We start from the raw sequence: 15053 nt of genomic DNA on the forward strand, positions 1-15053 counted from the left end.
AAACTAATTCATTCAAATACATTTTAAATTTTATAAATAGATTAAGGAGCCCAAATTTTACAAATATGTATAAAATTTAAAGTTAACAGAGTAAAAGGAATGATCTAACAGAGTTACTAAAGCAGAACAATACAATTTTCATTTACCAAACAATGTTTATGAATTTCTCATAATTAACTCTAGAGAAAAAGAAACTACTTAAATTATAAATGACTTGCAAGATGAGATGAGATGAAAAGAGACATACTGGCTCATGCAGCACATTAGCAGTTTCAGTCCTGGACGTCCATTCCTCCAAATCAAGCTCTCTAGCTATGCTGCAAGTTATTCAACATATTTTTGTGTGAGGTAGATTCTAACTACTATAAAATGAATCAAAAATATGCTGGCTGAGATCCCTGTGGTCAGAAAGGAGCCCATATTGGACTCAAATTGAAGTCTATGGTTTCAAATTTTGCATATTAAAGCTAAAGTACCAAGAGAAAGTTAAGCCCTTTAGTTCAAATTTTGTGTACTCTTTAACTGTACAAGAATATTGTAAGCCAATCAAATCTGAAGTGCCAACTAAAATTCCCCAAAATTTCCCATATCAGATTATCAAATCAATTTCAAAAAACAAATCAAAATATATATTCCTAATTAACAAGCAACAAAACCAGAAAAAAAAAAGCTTCGAACAACTAAGAAAATCAAGAACACCGGATTTACAAATGAAAGAAAACTTATTGTAAAACTTCTAACTCTGTCTAAATCCAAAACAAACAATCAGAAATACATATAACTTATTTGGCCATTTTATTAAAAAGAAAGAAAAAAAATGGGGAAAATACCAACATAGAGAAGGGAAGAGAGAAATACAAAAACAAACAGATATGGAAAAGTGGACTTTCAGTCAAATAAATCAAAGATCACTTTAACATACATTTTAAATCAAGTTAATGGTACTTTAGCACTTTAGAAAACACAATCAAAACTATGGTTCTTTTAACTATACTTTAGAAGGAAAACGGTTAAAACAACACTAAATCTGTATGAAAAGAAGAAAGACTTAAAATTTTTATATTACCAAAACAAGCTAAACCAGCAGCAGAGGAAGTTAATCCAGCAGCGGTGGGGAAGTTACTTTGACTTAAATGCCTCTTTATTAGATAGCTCATACTCAAATGCTCCAAATTTGAATGCATAATAAAACACACATAGCTACAACTTTGAATTTCAAACTCAAACCATTTCGAGAGAGATTAATATACATGAAAGTATGAATTGTGTGTATATATATATAAATATAGTATAATGTTTCACTAGAGTTAGAGCAACAACAACAAATGATTGTTTCAACACAAAAATACCTGAAGAAATCTAATTTTTTTTTGTTATCCAACATATCACACTTTCAGCAGAAAAATAGAAAAGGAGAAATAGAGAAAAAAGGGAACTTAAAAGTACCATAAAACAATGAGCAATTAGTTTGACTTCAACATTAAATAAGGAGAAAAAGACTCAAAAATTCCCTGACCACATAATAGAGTTTCTAAACATGTGCAAACAATATCCACTAGGGCAGCGAGGGTGGATGTTTCCATGGCAAGAAAGCTTCATGTATTATCACAATAGCTTCAAATATATACAATCTCACATAAAACCTTAAGCACATAAAAAAACCAAATTGGACATAACTTAAATCAAGATCAAATAATAGAGCTCCATAATATATACAAGAATGTAAAAAATTGCTTATACCTATAAGCAAAGGGGAAACAACATTTGCCAAGTCCATCTTCACACCGTTTAGAGCCCCAAGTATATGTATCCTAGCAATTATTCTCATTAGTCCTACAAAAGTAAAGTAGTAAAAGCTCTGTTAATATTTAAATGAATCAATGGCAAACAAATAAAAAGGTACACAAATGTTACTATAAAGAACACACTGAGTTGTGGCACAGAACAATAAATGGAAAAAATTATTTAAATGAACTCAATCTATTTTCAAACGGAGAACTATTATACCGTAACTACTTAATGAGAGGAGTTCAAATCTTTTTTATCTTATTTTCATCGACTAGCCCTATATCCCTAGATCCTCTCAAACATCGAATCAATGAAAAATTATAGATACAAAATCCTACAACTCCCAATCTCAAAATCAAAAACCTCGTAACAATAGTAAAATAAATAAAAGAATAAAAATTTCCAATAATAACCCTAAGATCAACATTTCTCAACTTTAATATTTCAACATTCAAACCATGGATATAGAACCCATATAATTAACAATATAAGCAGTCAAAATCGCTAAAAAGGCATGATCTTAAGATAATTAATATAAAACAGACCAGAACTTTCACCAATTTCACAGAAATGATTCTAGCCTAAGATATTTCATCTTCTACAAGATAAAAATATAAACAAGAAAAATGAAGAAAAAAATGAAAATAACACAGTTTATGCAAATCTAGCATTGAATCCAGAAATACTAGTCATAGATCTTAAGCTTTAGAAATAAGTACCTGCAACTACATTAATGTTAAGTCAGTTGTCTCCACCATCTCTACAATTTACAGAATATAACAAATAGTATTAAGCTCAGAAAGCAGACATATACAAAGCAGACATAAAAATAATAAGCTCAGAAAACTCAGAAAGCAGATATATACCTTCACATCTGACTTTCACATAGACACGGAAACAAGTTGAATCTACAAACCCCAAATCGTATCTAATTTTAGGATGTAGAATTTGGATTAGACTACTAAAGTATTGTAACACCTTGTAAATAATTAAAAAATAATGTACAAACTTGCAAAACAACCAATTTCCCCAAGAATTTTCTTGAGAAACAAAGGGAAATACAGAGATGGAAGATTGAGACCTGATGGAAGATAGACCAGTCGAGCCATGTCGTAGACCCACCGCCGCAAGCACCGTCGCACCCACGAGCGAGCCACGCCATAGACCCACGAATCGAGCCTCCCTGTCATACAACCCAAGCCGCGGGCCCCTATCACCTTGTTACACACCTGCAACAAACAGAGAGAAGGAAAGAAGGATTGAACGAGAGTAGCTAAGAGAGAAAGATAGAACGAGAGAGAGTTACTGAGTGTGAGAGAGGAGGCGTAAAGGGTTATTAGGGATTCAACCTTAGAGATTAGGGTAAGGGTTTTTTCTTTCATTTGGCGCCTAAGTCTATTATATTTGCCGCCTAATATTTCATTTTAGCTGTCTTTTTAGCGCCTAAGTCTATTAGCACGGGACAATAACACTTTTAAAAATATGCTATATTTTAATGTAATATATGGGCATAATTGTTGTAGTGAAATAACGTACCTGAAATATAAAGTTGTTGCTCACAAAGTTTCCAAAACTTTTGGAGAATTGCCTCATCTGGACAATATCCTAACCTTTCCAGCTTTGTTGAGGAAAAATTAGTCTTTCTGAACATAAACCACGATTCTGCCAGTATGGTACAAACCTTGGCACAAACAATGCATAATTAGACAAAATTTGAACAATAGTCATTATAATAAATTTAAAATGAAGCTTAAGTTCAGATGTCATAATATCAAGGGAAAAATACTTACATTAATCTCAAGGAGAATCATTAATCTATTACTTGACTAATAAGTTTGCAAAGATTTAATCATAAATTACCTTAACAGTTGTTTTACAAGGCCTATTGCACATACAGCTACAGTATTGTCAATGTCATCAGCAAGCTCAATCATCCGATTGGAAAATCTTTCAGTGAATAGACCAAGAGTCGGCACATTATCATCCTCATCATACAGCTTTTGCAATGAAAGGACAGAAGCTTTTCTGACACCAGCATTCTTAAGATAATGTAAAAAAAAAAGTGATAAGCTAGGCTTGTCAAGCAGCAGATAAGCATGAATAGAAAATTCGTTCACAATTAATTAGAAATTTAAAACTCACTTTGTCACTTAGTGTACAACCAAGATACTTTAAGTATAAATCCTGCAAGAACAGAGAGGGGTAGGACAAAATCCATACACCCAAAGACTCTATGCAAGACATTCGAATATTTGGATCCATGTCTCGATAACAGTGCATAAATAACCTTCAAAAGAGCAGCATGATTTAGTTTAAAATTCATGGGGGAAAAAAATAGAAGTATAGCACTATTTTTTAAATATATCAGACTTTACCAAAGTATTTAATTTTTAAATTCCTTAAGCTTAATTTGGAAAATCTTACCCGGTGAAGATTTTGCGCATCATCTCTTGTAGCATTGTTATCTTGTCATGAGTCACTAAAAACCTTGTGCTTAGTGACTCAACACGAGTTTTTCAGCATCTAACTGCCTACGAGTTGTTTCACGTTGAGCACTGAGGACATCAGCAACAGCTATGAAGGATGTGACGAGTTGAAGTCCCATAATAGAAGCAACTTGACGATAGACTCTTGGAGGAGTGCTGCATAGTGTGGAAATGAGCCAAGTTCAAAGAGAGTAAGCTACATGAAGGGTTTGGCTTCAAATTTAAACTACAATTATTTGAGTACTAACCATGACAAAGCTATTATATAGTCCATGCACTTGTCGAACAGAACCTGATCAAAGAGAGGGCCATGTTGACTCTCACGTACCAATCTGTCCCAGAATAACTGAAGATTATCTTTGAAATTCTTAAACTCCTTTTTTAAGCTTTGGTAATCTTCAACTTCCCCCTAAGGTTCCCAAGAGTCAAGCAAAACTTTGGGTACAAAATTCAATGAAAGATTTATGGTTCCAAAATATTTAAATTATGCGAGGACATATTTAAAAAGAAAATTGGGGAAAAAAAGAGTAAAAATAACAAAGCATTGCAGGATACTCGTCTAGCAAGCTCGACCAGAGCAACAACAACATCATCGACATCAATCTCATCTAGAAGTTAGCCTTTTATAGTATATATGGCACCACATGCCTGTAGAATTATAAGTATCATCAATCAAAAACTCAGGTAAACAGTAAAGAAGTGCTAATCTAGTAAGTTTATATTTTCTTATACAAGCAGGTGACATTCCAACTAAAGAATGAAAGGCAAACCTACTTAAAGTTATTTAACTTTTCAGTATAAGACCTATATTTGTCCCTGAACAATTAAAAAAATATATATTACTCTCATTTTAAAATTTATTCAAGTAATTTCTAGGAACTTCCAGATTACCTTAAAGAGCATTGTCAAGAGTTCAACCATTGCAGATTTTGAATCCGTTTCATATTGCTCGACCCACAGCTTGACTGTTTGGCTAATATGCTTTCCATTGCCTTTGATAACCTCTGCCCAAAAATAAATAAAGTAATATAACTATATTTGTCAAATCTACACATCAGATCCCACAAAGCGTGGTTTCTGTATATACAAATTATTCAAATACGTTTTTGAGCAAAAGTTTATTCTGCCAACATAGTTACCCTCAAAGATCAAACTTTTCTTAACTCTCCACATCCAGCAGTACCGTTTATAACAGCAATTAACATTCTAGCGATAGTTCTCGACTTTCTAAGAAAAGTAGTATGGAATTCGCACTTACTAACATTCCAATTGAAACTGAAGTCACAAATTTCCCAAAAATGTTGTTTGTATTCGCTAATATGCGACTGGAAAGTTTTTCCAGAACAATTAATTAATTACGAAAATGAAAAGAAAAAAAATCACATAGTTGCTCGCACTTTCACAATAAGTGCATTGAAGTGCTAGTAACAAGAAATCACGCTGAACTAGTAATTAACAGGCAGGGAGCACACAATAATTCAAAGATTCATGCTCATTCAAAAATTGAATCATCATAATGGACTGTAAATGAGTATCAAAACTCAAACAAATTCTCAAAGACAGCGCAATCTTCTCCAAGATTATCTAGCAAAAGAGAAATAAATTAATTAGAAGTCTTATTCTTAATAATACATAAATCCAACGAGTGAGTGGAATGAAACAAAAATAGAAAAAATAAGAAACTAAACAGGAGTGTTTATTAGTTTCAGAATCCCCAAATCAACAAAACCCATATGATTAATGGAGCTATAACACTACTTAAGGGCTTCAGTATCCCCAAATAAAAAAATATAGTATCTCACAAATAAAAAACAAAACTAAAAAATAGAGCACATTAAAGCAAATAAGGTCCGAAATTTCCCATAGAAGAAAGATTTGTAGCTGAAATTTGAGGCAAAAAAACAGAGGTAATGGGTGAAAGCTAGTAAATCCACTCAAAATAAGAGCATAACCGTCGAAAGCAGGGGGAGAGAGAAATACCGTCGAACCCACGCACCGTTGAGCTCCGTTTCCGACGCTGTCCAGCCTCTTGCGCCAGCCACCTACATGAGAAATGGCAAAACTTGAAGACAGATCCAAGAGGTTAGATGTGAAGGAGATAGAGAAGTGAGACTGAGAATAGAGAAGTGAAGGAGATAGAGTTGACTGAGAATAGCGTTGAGAAGTGAGAGAGGGAATGAGAGACTGAGAACAGAGTTAGGGATTGAGAAGTGAGAGAGACGGGATGAGAAAGGTTGGGTTAGATAATAAAACCAAAAAAACACGCGTGTATTTTAATTGGCGCCTATTATTTTAGTTGCCGCCTGTTTCTTATTATTTACCCATAGCATTAATAACGTTTTTCAAATTTTGTCATATTTGACCGTAATATTTGGTCAAAAATGTTGTAGTGTTGTCTTGAGCATATTAGAAATAGAGGACACTTAGGTTGCCAAAGAAGTGATGGCATCTACATCATGAATACCGGCCACCTTTCTACCTGTAGACAATCTAGAAGTGGGCCACTGATAGTTGTTGTTGGATATTCTCTCAAGGATTTCATATGCCTCATTATAGGACTTAGCAAGAAGAGCTTCGTTAACTGAAGCATCAACCACCATTCTAGTATGAGCATTGAGACTGTTATAGAAGGTCTCCATCTGGATGCAATGAGGAATGCCATGGTGGGGGAATTTTCGCAACAACTCCTTAAACCGGTCCCATGCCTCATATAAAGATTCTTCATCAAGTTGTTGAAATGAAGTAATCTCATTGCGGAGCTTGGCATTTTTAGTGGGAGGAAAGTACTTCATAAAAAATCGCTCAGCCAACTCTTGCCAAGTACTCACAGAATCAGATGGCAAAGAGTTTAACCAAGCTCTAGCTCTGTCTCTCAAGGAGTATGGGAACAACTTTAGTCTTAGTGCATCCTCTGTCACTCCGGGCAGCTTGAAAGAGTCACTCACTTTAATGAACAAGCGAAGGTGAAGGTGAGGATCTTCTGTTGGCATCCCACTAAATTGGCCCACTGTTTGAAGCATCTGGAACATGACTGGCTTCAATTCAAACTGTGTTGCCTGAATTTCTGGTCTAATGATGCCTGGATTGAGCTTATTGAAGAGGGGGAGAGCATATTTCCTGATAGCACGATCTCTTTCATCAGCCACAATAACTACATTTTGCCCATTATTGGCAGCTACTCCCCCTTGAGCTACTCGATCTTGAGCAACTCCTGCTAGATTTACTGATGGATCATGAGCGACTCCTGATAGATTTGCCACCCCTTGAGCAGCTCCTGATAGATTTGCTACCCTCTAGGCAGCTCCCTATTGAGCCCCTTGCTCAGTATCCATCACTACTACTTCCCTTTTTTACTTTTGTATCTTTCGCCTTCTTCTAAATGTACGCTCGATTTCTGGATCAATAGGAAATAGTTCAGGGCCTTGATTCTCGCTCATACACTATGTAAACCTGAATTGTTTTCACGAGAATCACCCAAGTTAGCACAAAATAAAAATTAAACCAAATTGCAAGATAATTAACTTTACAATAATTGACTTTAAGCAATCCCCGGCAATGGCGCCACAAACTTGTTGCAGATTTTCTTAAGTGTGTGCAAGTGTACACAATCGTCAAACAAGTAATAAAGTGAAAGTAATTTTTATCGTCTCCTCAAGGATTGCCAAACAAATATTGTAAAAATCAACACCAAAAAATTTGGGGTGCAATTAATATTTTTTGATGATTTAACTAATTGAACTAAAAAAAACTAAGCAAAAGAATTAAAATAGGTCTTTAACAATAAAGCTAGAAAATGACAAATAGTGATCAATATAATGATAAAAGTTAGGCATATCAAATCCCCCTAATTTGTAACTTTGCCCCTGATGTTGCAACAAAGTTCATAGCAAAGTTCTCTTGTAAGTAGGATTTCCAATTTAATGCACATGCCATTTTTCCAAATGCTCATGTTAAAGTTCCATAAATTAAATTCACATATTCCTATGCTAAATTTAATTTCAAGAACATAATTCCAAGCATCAATCCTTCAAGTTTTCAAAGTGAATAAAATATCCCTAAGTTATTCACTAATCAATAAAAAAATTATCAACATGCATCAATCAAGCATTTCCACTCATTTTAACCCTTCCGGAATTAAAACTAGCTTGTCTCTCACCTAAGTTGATCATTCTCAAGCAAGAAATTTGCACAATAAATGTAGCTCAAATGAACAAGAGAAAATTTTCATAAAACATTCAACACTTTGGGGATTGATTACAAATTAGGGTTCATCAATATCCCTAACACAAACAATTTAGCTCATAGTCAAAATACCCAAATCATCACAATAAATATTAAACATTATCTCAAGAGTTCAAGAAAGAAAGAAGAAGAAAATAAAATTATAGGAAATGGGAGTTTAGAAAGACAAGCCAAATTGATAGAGATGTTCTATTCTTTGTCTTCTAACTCTTCTTCTTCTTGATGATTTCAGCTCAAAGGTGGAGAAAAAACTCTCTTCAATGGAGCATGGGCGGTTGGGTTCCTTTCTGAGAGAAAAAGATCATATCTTTTTCTGGGCTCACAAAGGGGATAAACCCTCCCTTTCCCTCTCTACACATGGGGGACCACTCCCTTTTCTTTTTCAGAATTTTGCAGCTCATTTACACCTCATGTTCCCACTATTCAAGTCTTTCTCCACCTCATTTAATCACATGCCAATTGTGCAACTTTATGCTGCTGGCTGCCCACACTTTGCTGCAGCAAAGTTGACTAATGCTACAACAAAGTGCCAGAATTTCAGGTCCAAAATGATTTCCTTGCACATGCTTCACTAAGCTTTCCAAGCACCCTCTCTTTATGCCTTCAAAATAGATACCACATTTTTAGAACATAATTCCATTATTTTCCACAAGAGTTATCATTAATTAAAAAAAAATACACAAACAAAGTTAAGAGACAAAATGACTAAAACCTCACAATAATAACACAAACACTCTATTTCACTTAAATTTTTAAGTCCAAAAGCTCAATTAATAACTCTAAAATATAGAGTTATCCCACCCCCAAACTTAATCCATTGCTTGCCCCGAGTGATGACTCTAAAAATAAAAGACAAGAAAAGAAACAAAGAAATCCAACTCAACACAAGACACACACGCAAAATAACAACTTAAGAATACATAACACACCACACAACTATAACAGACCCAACCAACAACACAAAGACTCAAAATAAAACAACACTAGGAATCAATTTGGAAATGGTCATATCAAAGTGGGAATAGAACTCTCAAATCAGTGATTAAAAAGATAATTCAAGTGTATATGCAAGCCAAGTTCCTCAAGTATTAAGATGCTATGAAACCAAGAATCAAGTGTTTACCCTTAAAGTGTATACATAGCTCTTCCCAAACATTATCAAATCTCCCTAAATAAATTAGATCTTGATCCTAAAGCCTATTTATTGTCTCCATAAGTTGACTTAATGATTCTCTCTCCACTAATGTAGACAAACACTAACCAAGGATCAAAAAGTCTTTAACAAGCTTGTAGTGTAAGGCTTAGGCGCGGATGGTTAAAATAAGTCATTTTAGGCTCAATTCACTTTAAAAGCACCTTAATTTCCTAAGACCAAGTAAGAGCTCACAATCACTTCCCCAAAGATTACCCCCAAAAAATCAAAGTCACTCTTGCCATTATTCTTTATTGCTAACATAGACAGAAACAAAGAAAGAAAGAAAGAAAGAAAGGAAATGAGACATAATACTATTTTTTTTATAAGATGCTACACCCCCAAACTTGTTTTTTAACTATATGAATATAATTTGCAACTCTTTGATGATGATTTTTTTTATAGGAGGTTTACTCTTTTCTTTACAAATACACCTTTTTTTAATTTTTATATATATATATATTTAAATGTAAATAAAACAATGGCAAGGACACAACATGAGATCCACTCCCCCCAAACTTAAAATGAGATCCACACTAAAATACCATTCACAAAGGCACATTCCTCTCACCCTCCCTCATGATGCAACACTCAACATATATTCAAGAAAAATCAAGGTGCTCAAAAGGTATGGTGAATGGATATGTGTATAGCTATGCTAGCATGTGGCAAAGAAAGAAAAAGAGTCTAGTAAGCTCAATGGGGTGACTAAGGATAAAAGAGTATATAATGATTGGCTAGAAAGGCTCAAACGGTCCAAAGATGGCCTCAATCATGTCCTTGGTTTAGTGTTGTCTAGGATTTCGCCTCAAGGGAACCACTAAGCCATTCTAGAAACTTAAGCTCTCCCTATAATCTAGCTAACTTTATGGATTTAAGAAATTATTGGTCAAGCTATGCACACAAAATTGGGATATGTTAGAGAATATATATTATTGCTCAATGGAAATATGGAAAAAACCAATATACAACTCTATGAAAAAATACAATAGACAAGGTAATTGATTAAATAAATATTACAACTCAATTGCTCAAAATACAAGTAAATAGAAATAAGATGTGGAAGAAGAAGATTACAAACTCAATACTAAAATAATACAAGTGAATAAGAAGAACAAAAGAATGAAAACACAAACTCTCACACTACCAAAGTGTAGAGTAGTGGGGATCACCAACTTGAACAAGGTTCAAAACCTTTGTCCAAAATCTTAATTCCCCTATTCTCTAAGCACTAAGGGATCTCTCTAGGAAATAGCTCTCTGGAATAATCAAGTCTCAAGGTGTATTTTTCAGCCTAGTGCTTTGTGGATGAAAAATGGTGTGTCTTACAAGTGAGCATTAGGCTCCTATTTATAGAGTTTGAGATACCCTTTGGATTTCAAATTCCACCAATCCCCATGGTTGTTACCAATGTTTAATTGGATTAATATGAAATTAAAATTGAGATTTGGGAGTTATTTGGGTTTTTGGAACTGTTCAACATATTTGGAAAAAACTAAAAATTTGGCATGAAATGCACCTGTGGCCGCGGCCAGGGACATCAGTGGCCACAGCCACTGCTCTTTGTCCCCCAGGCCGCGGCCACCATCATTCAGTGGCCATGGCCACAGCCCATTTTCAGCACTTGAAAATGTACTATTTTTCCATTCGATTCCAAACCCTCCCAAATGATTTTGTAACTCCCAAAACACATTATTGGGGTTAAAATCATATCTCCAACAGCCATATTTCATAATGGCTTTATGAAATCCAATCTCAAATGTGTAACATATAATATACACATTATTGGGTAATATTTTGGAGTTACAAATTTGTAACTGATTTTGTAACTCCGAAATATGTCACATTTGGGCACACACATGTGTCTAATTTTGTGACTCTCAATAGTATGTTACAAGGTGTGACAAATCACATTTTGTCACTTTATTTAATCTAATATTATATTATATGAAATAATATAATAGGACACATTCTCATTATGGTTGAATTAGCATCAAAAACTTTAAGTACTAAAGGCTCGCTCATACACAAGAGTTAACAAATGATGCAATTTTGTTTTCTAACATTTTATCATCGAGCCATTCCACACTTAAACACAACCATTACAAGAATTGATTCCATTATAACTAGACTCAAGACTTCACACACAAAATATGCCTAACAATACCTAAAACATAAAGGAAATTAAAACAACACAACAGTTATAAACAACACCCCCCCCCCCCCCCCCAAAAAAAACTTAAGGGAGAGCACTGTCCGCAGTGCAAAAAAAAAACACAACAGAACAAAAAGAATAGATAAAACAGATAACATAAATAGAACAAGAAATTAAAATGATGCTAGAAAATAAATGAACTCCCTCTACTCGCCATTCTCCTCCTCGTCTGAAGAGGTAGGTGCAACGGATGGTTTAGGTGCACGCCACCGCTCCATGATGGCCTCAGGAAATAGTGGGAAAAGCTCGGGGGATGGCATGGCCGCCGTATGTTTAGCCTATTGGCTATTTTGAATTGTATGTTAATTGATAGATATGCATATGTTGGTTGTTTGCGTTGAGTTTTCTTGTTGGGCTTCGGCTCACGGGTGCTTTATGGTGCAGGTAAGGGCAAAGGAAAGGTCGACTAACCATGAGTACGGAGAGCGTGAAGCGACGTGTACATGTTCGGCCTACCTGGCTGCCACAGCTAGGGGTATTTTTTGGAAATGTGATGTATTAACCTAAATTTTTTCGCCTAGTCGACCTTAATTGTATTTTGAGTTGTAAATACTTTCTAAACAGTGTTTTGGGATCCCAACTATAAAACTTTCTAACATTCTCAATGAGTATCCAAATCTTTTATATTTAATGACTGGTAACGGGTTTTATCTCAACTTAGCTACACTTTTAACCTAAAACCTCAATTAGCGAGTGATTAGCACATTTCAAACTCACTTAGTAACGACTCTAAAGAAGTAGGGCATTACAACTTAGTATCAGAGCGAGCCAAGGTTTATGGTTCCTGGAGATTTAGCGAACATGTACGCTTGTTGCCAGTGATAAGCTCGACTTAGGGTTGGTTGGTAATGATTGAATTTTATGCTTGATTGAGTGTTTAAGTGCCCTATTTGCCTGATTATTTTATATAGAGCATGATGAATGTGTTAACATATGCATTATATTAGGGCATGGCCCTTTGATTGTTGTATGTTGTCTGTGTTATGTGGACTGCTGGTTATGGTTGGTTGATATGAATTGGGAGGTGGTTTTGGATGTTGTTATCATGCTTGATGGTTGGCGTCGTTGATTGCAGGCATATTGTTGAGATGCCTCGACGATCAATCAGACTCCGCGACAATAGGGTCGAGGATGACAACCAGGGTCAGGACCCTCCACCTGCCCCACAGAATTGGCAACAATTGTTTGCCGAAATGGAAGCTAGACTTCACTGAATAGAAGAAGAGCTTCGACAGTTGAGGCAACAGGCCCCTCATAAGGGCATTGGGTTGCAGGTTCAACAGGCTGTGGCGCCAGTGTCAGTTTAGCCTGTTATGGAGAATAGGGGGAACCTTTGTATGAGAGGTTCAGGAAGCAGCTTCCTCCCATCTTCGAGGGTGGACCAGACCCACTGCGGGCAGAGCAGTAAATGAACATGATTTCTTCCATGCTGGATTTCATGAGGGTGGAAGGGAATGAGAGGGTAGATTGTGCCAGCTACATGTTCAGAGAGGATGCCCGCATCTGGTGGGATGTGGTGACTCAGAGAAGGAATGTTACAGCTATGACTTAGGAAGAGTTCAGAAAAATTTTCAACGAGAAGTATTACAGTGTCACAGTCCAAGCTGCGAAGGTTGACGAGTTTACCAATCTGACTCAGAACCTGATGACAGTTACTGAGTATGCCTTGAGATTTGACCGGTTGGCAAAGTTCGCGCCGGATTTGGTGCCGACTGATGCGGCACGAAGGGATCGGTTTGTGTGGGGATTGAATGTTATGATTGCCTGTGATGTAAAGATAACCTTGGATCTGGGGACGACTACGTATGCTCAAATAGTGGGCAAGGCCCTTATAGCTGAGGGGGCCGAGGATCAGATATGGAGAGAGGGCACCGCTAGGCGCGATGCTAGGAGGACGGTGCCTCCTTTTACCGGATCTAGTTGGGGTAGTGGCCCCAGTGAGCAGAAGAGAAAGGCCCCAAACTCTTTCGTTCCTCCTAGCTCGGATAGGAGGGCACAGGGTGCTTTCAGTGGCCGTCAGAGCGGGGGTGACAATTGGAGGAGTTTCCCAGTGTGTCCTCGATGCAGATGACTACATCAGGGAGAGTGCAGGATCAGGACCTGCTTTGTTTTTGGGAGTGACAACCATTTGAAGAAGGACTGCCCACAAGCCAGGAAAGAGGAGCCAAAGCAGAGCGACAGTCTCGCTCCTGCCAGAGTATTTACCTTGACCCAGACTGAGGCTGAGGCTAGCCCCTCGGTTGTGACATGTCAGATTTCTAGTGCTGGTTCTTCTTTTGCTGCATTGATTGATTCGGGGCTACTCATTCATTTGTGTCTGCTAGAGTGATAGATTAGTTATGTAGACCTAGTGATTTGTATGCTAGGGGATTTCAGACTTTATTGACGACTGGGGAACTGGTAGTCTCTAGGAGATGGGTTAAAGCATTGCCAGTAGAGATAGACAGTAGAGAGTTGTCTATTGAATCTCATTGAGTTGGTGATGGATGACTTCAATATGATCCTAGGGATGGATTGGCTATCGAAGTACGAGGTGATGATTGACTACAAGCGCAGGATGGTGACTTTTGAACCGGAAGGGGAGGTACCCTTTGTATTGGTGGGGACAGTTAGTGGACCGCAAGTACCTATGATTTTGGTATTGAAGGCTAGAGAGACCTGAGGCAGGAAGGTTGCATAGGATTCCTAGCGAACATTGTGGATACATCTAGAGATGTGGCGGTTGGGCCGAGTGAGACTAGATTGGTATATGAGTTTCTAGATTTGTTTCCCACAAACTTGCCAGGGTTGTCGGCATAACGGGAGATCGAGTTCGTTATAGAGTTAGCGCTAGGGGCGGAGCCAGTATCTAGGACACCTTATAGAATGGCTCTGGCAGAGTTGAAGGAGCTGAAGATTCAATTGTAGGAATTACTAGATTTAGGGTTCGTCAAATCGAGTTTCTCGCCATGGGGTGCTCCAGTGTTGTTCATCAAGAAGAAGGATGGATCTTTAAGGATGTGTATTGACTACAGGGAGCTGAACAAGCTGACCATTAAGAACAAGTACCCATTACCTAGGATCGACGACTTGTTTGACCAGCTACAGGGGAAGACAGAGTTCTCTAAGATTGACCTTCGGTCAGGCTACC

The 15053-nt window shown here is 36.6% G+C and overlaps 2 long non-coding RNA genes and 1 other non-coding gene across 3 annotated transcripts; 1 reads left to right on the top strand and 2 right to left on the bottom strand.

The window, feature by feature from the left end:
* Positions 1 to 202: 202 nt before the first annotated feature.
* LOC133816602 (uncharacterized) lies at positions 203 to 3453 on the bottom strand. Its single transcript, XR_009885363.1, has 5 exons — positions 2870 to 3453; positions 2655 to 2716; positions 2508 to 2548; positions 1741 to 1833; positions 203 to 317 (listed from the first exon to the last, which is right to left on the bottom strand). It is a non-coding gene; the product is annotated as an uncharacterized LOC133816602 (long non-coding RNA).
* An 859-nt stretch (positions 3454 to 4312) lies between these two features.
* On the bottom strand, positions 4313 to 4657 carry LOC133816603 (uncharacterized). Its single transcript, XR_009885364.1, has 2 exons — positions 4523 to 4657; positions 4313 to 4430 (listed from the first exon to the last, which is right to left on the bottom strand). It is a non-coding gene; the product is annotated as an uncharacterized LOC133816603 (long non-coding RNA).
* Positions 4658 to 6929: 2272 nt separating this feature from the next.
* Positions 6930 to 7036, top strand: LOC133820449 (small nucleolar RNA R71). Its single transcript, XR_009886858.1, has one exon. It is a non-coding gene; the product is annotated as a small nucleolar RNA R71 (small nucleolar RNA).
* Positions 7037 to 15053: the final 8017 nt, after the last annotated feature.

The sequence above is a fragment of the Humulus lupulus genome, chromosome 2 (assembly GCF_963169125.1).
Source record: "Humulus lupulus chromosome 2, drHumLupu1.1, whole genome shotgun sequence".
Classification (NCBI taxonomy): domain Eukaryota; kingdom Viridiplantae; phylum Streptophyta; class Magnoliopsida; order Rosales; family Cannabaceae; genus Humulus; species Humulus lupulus.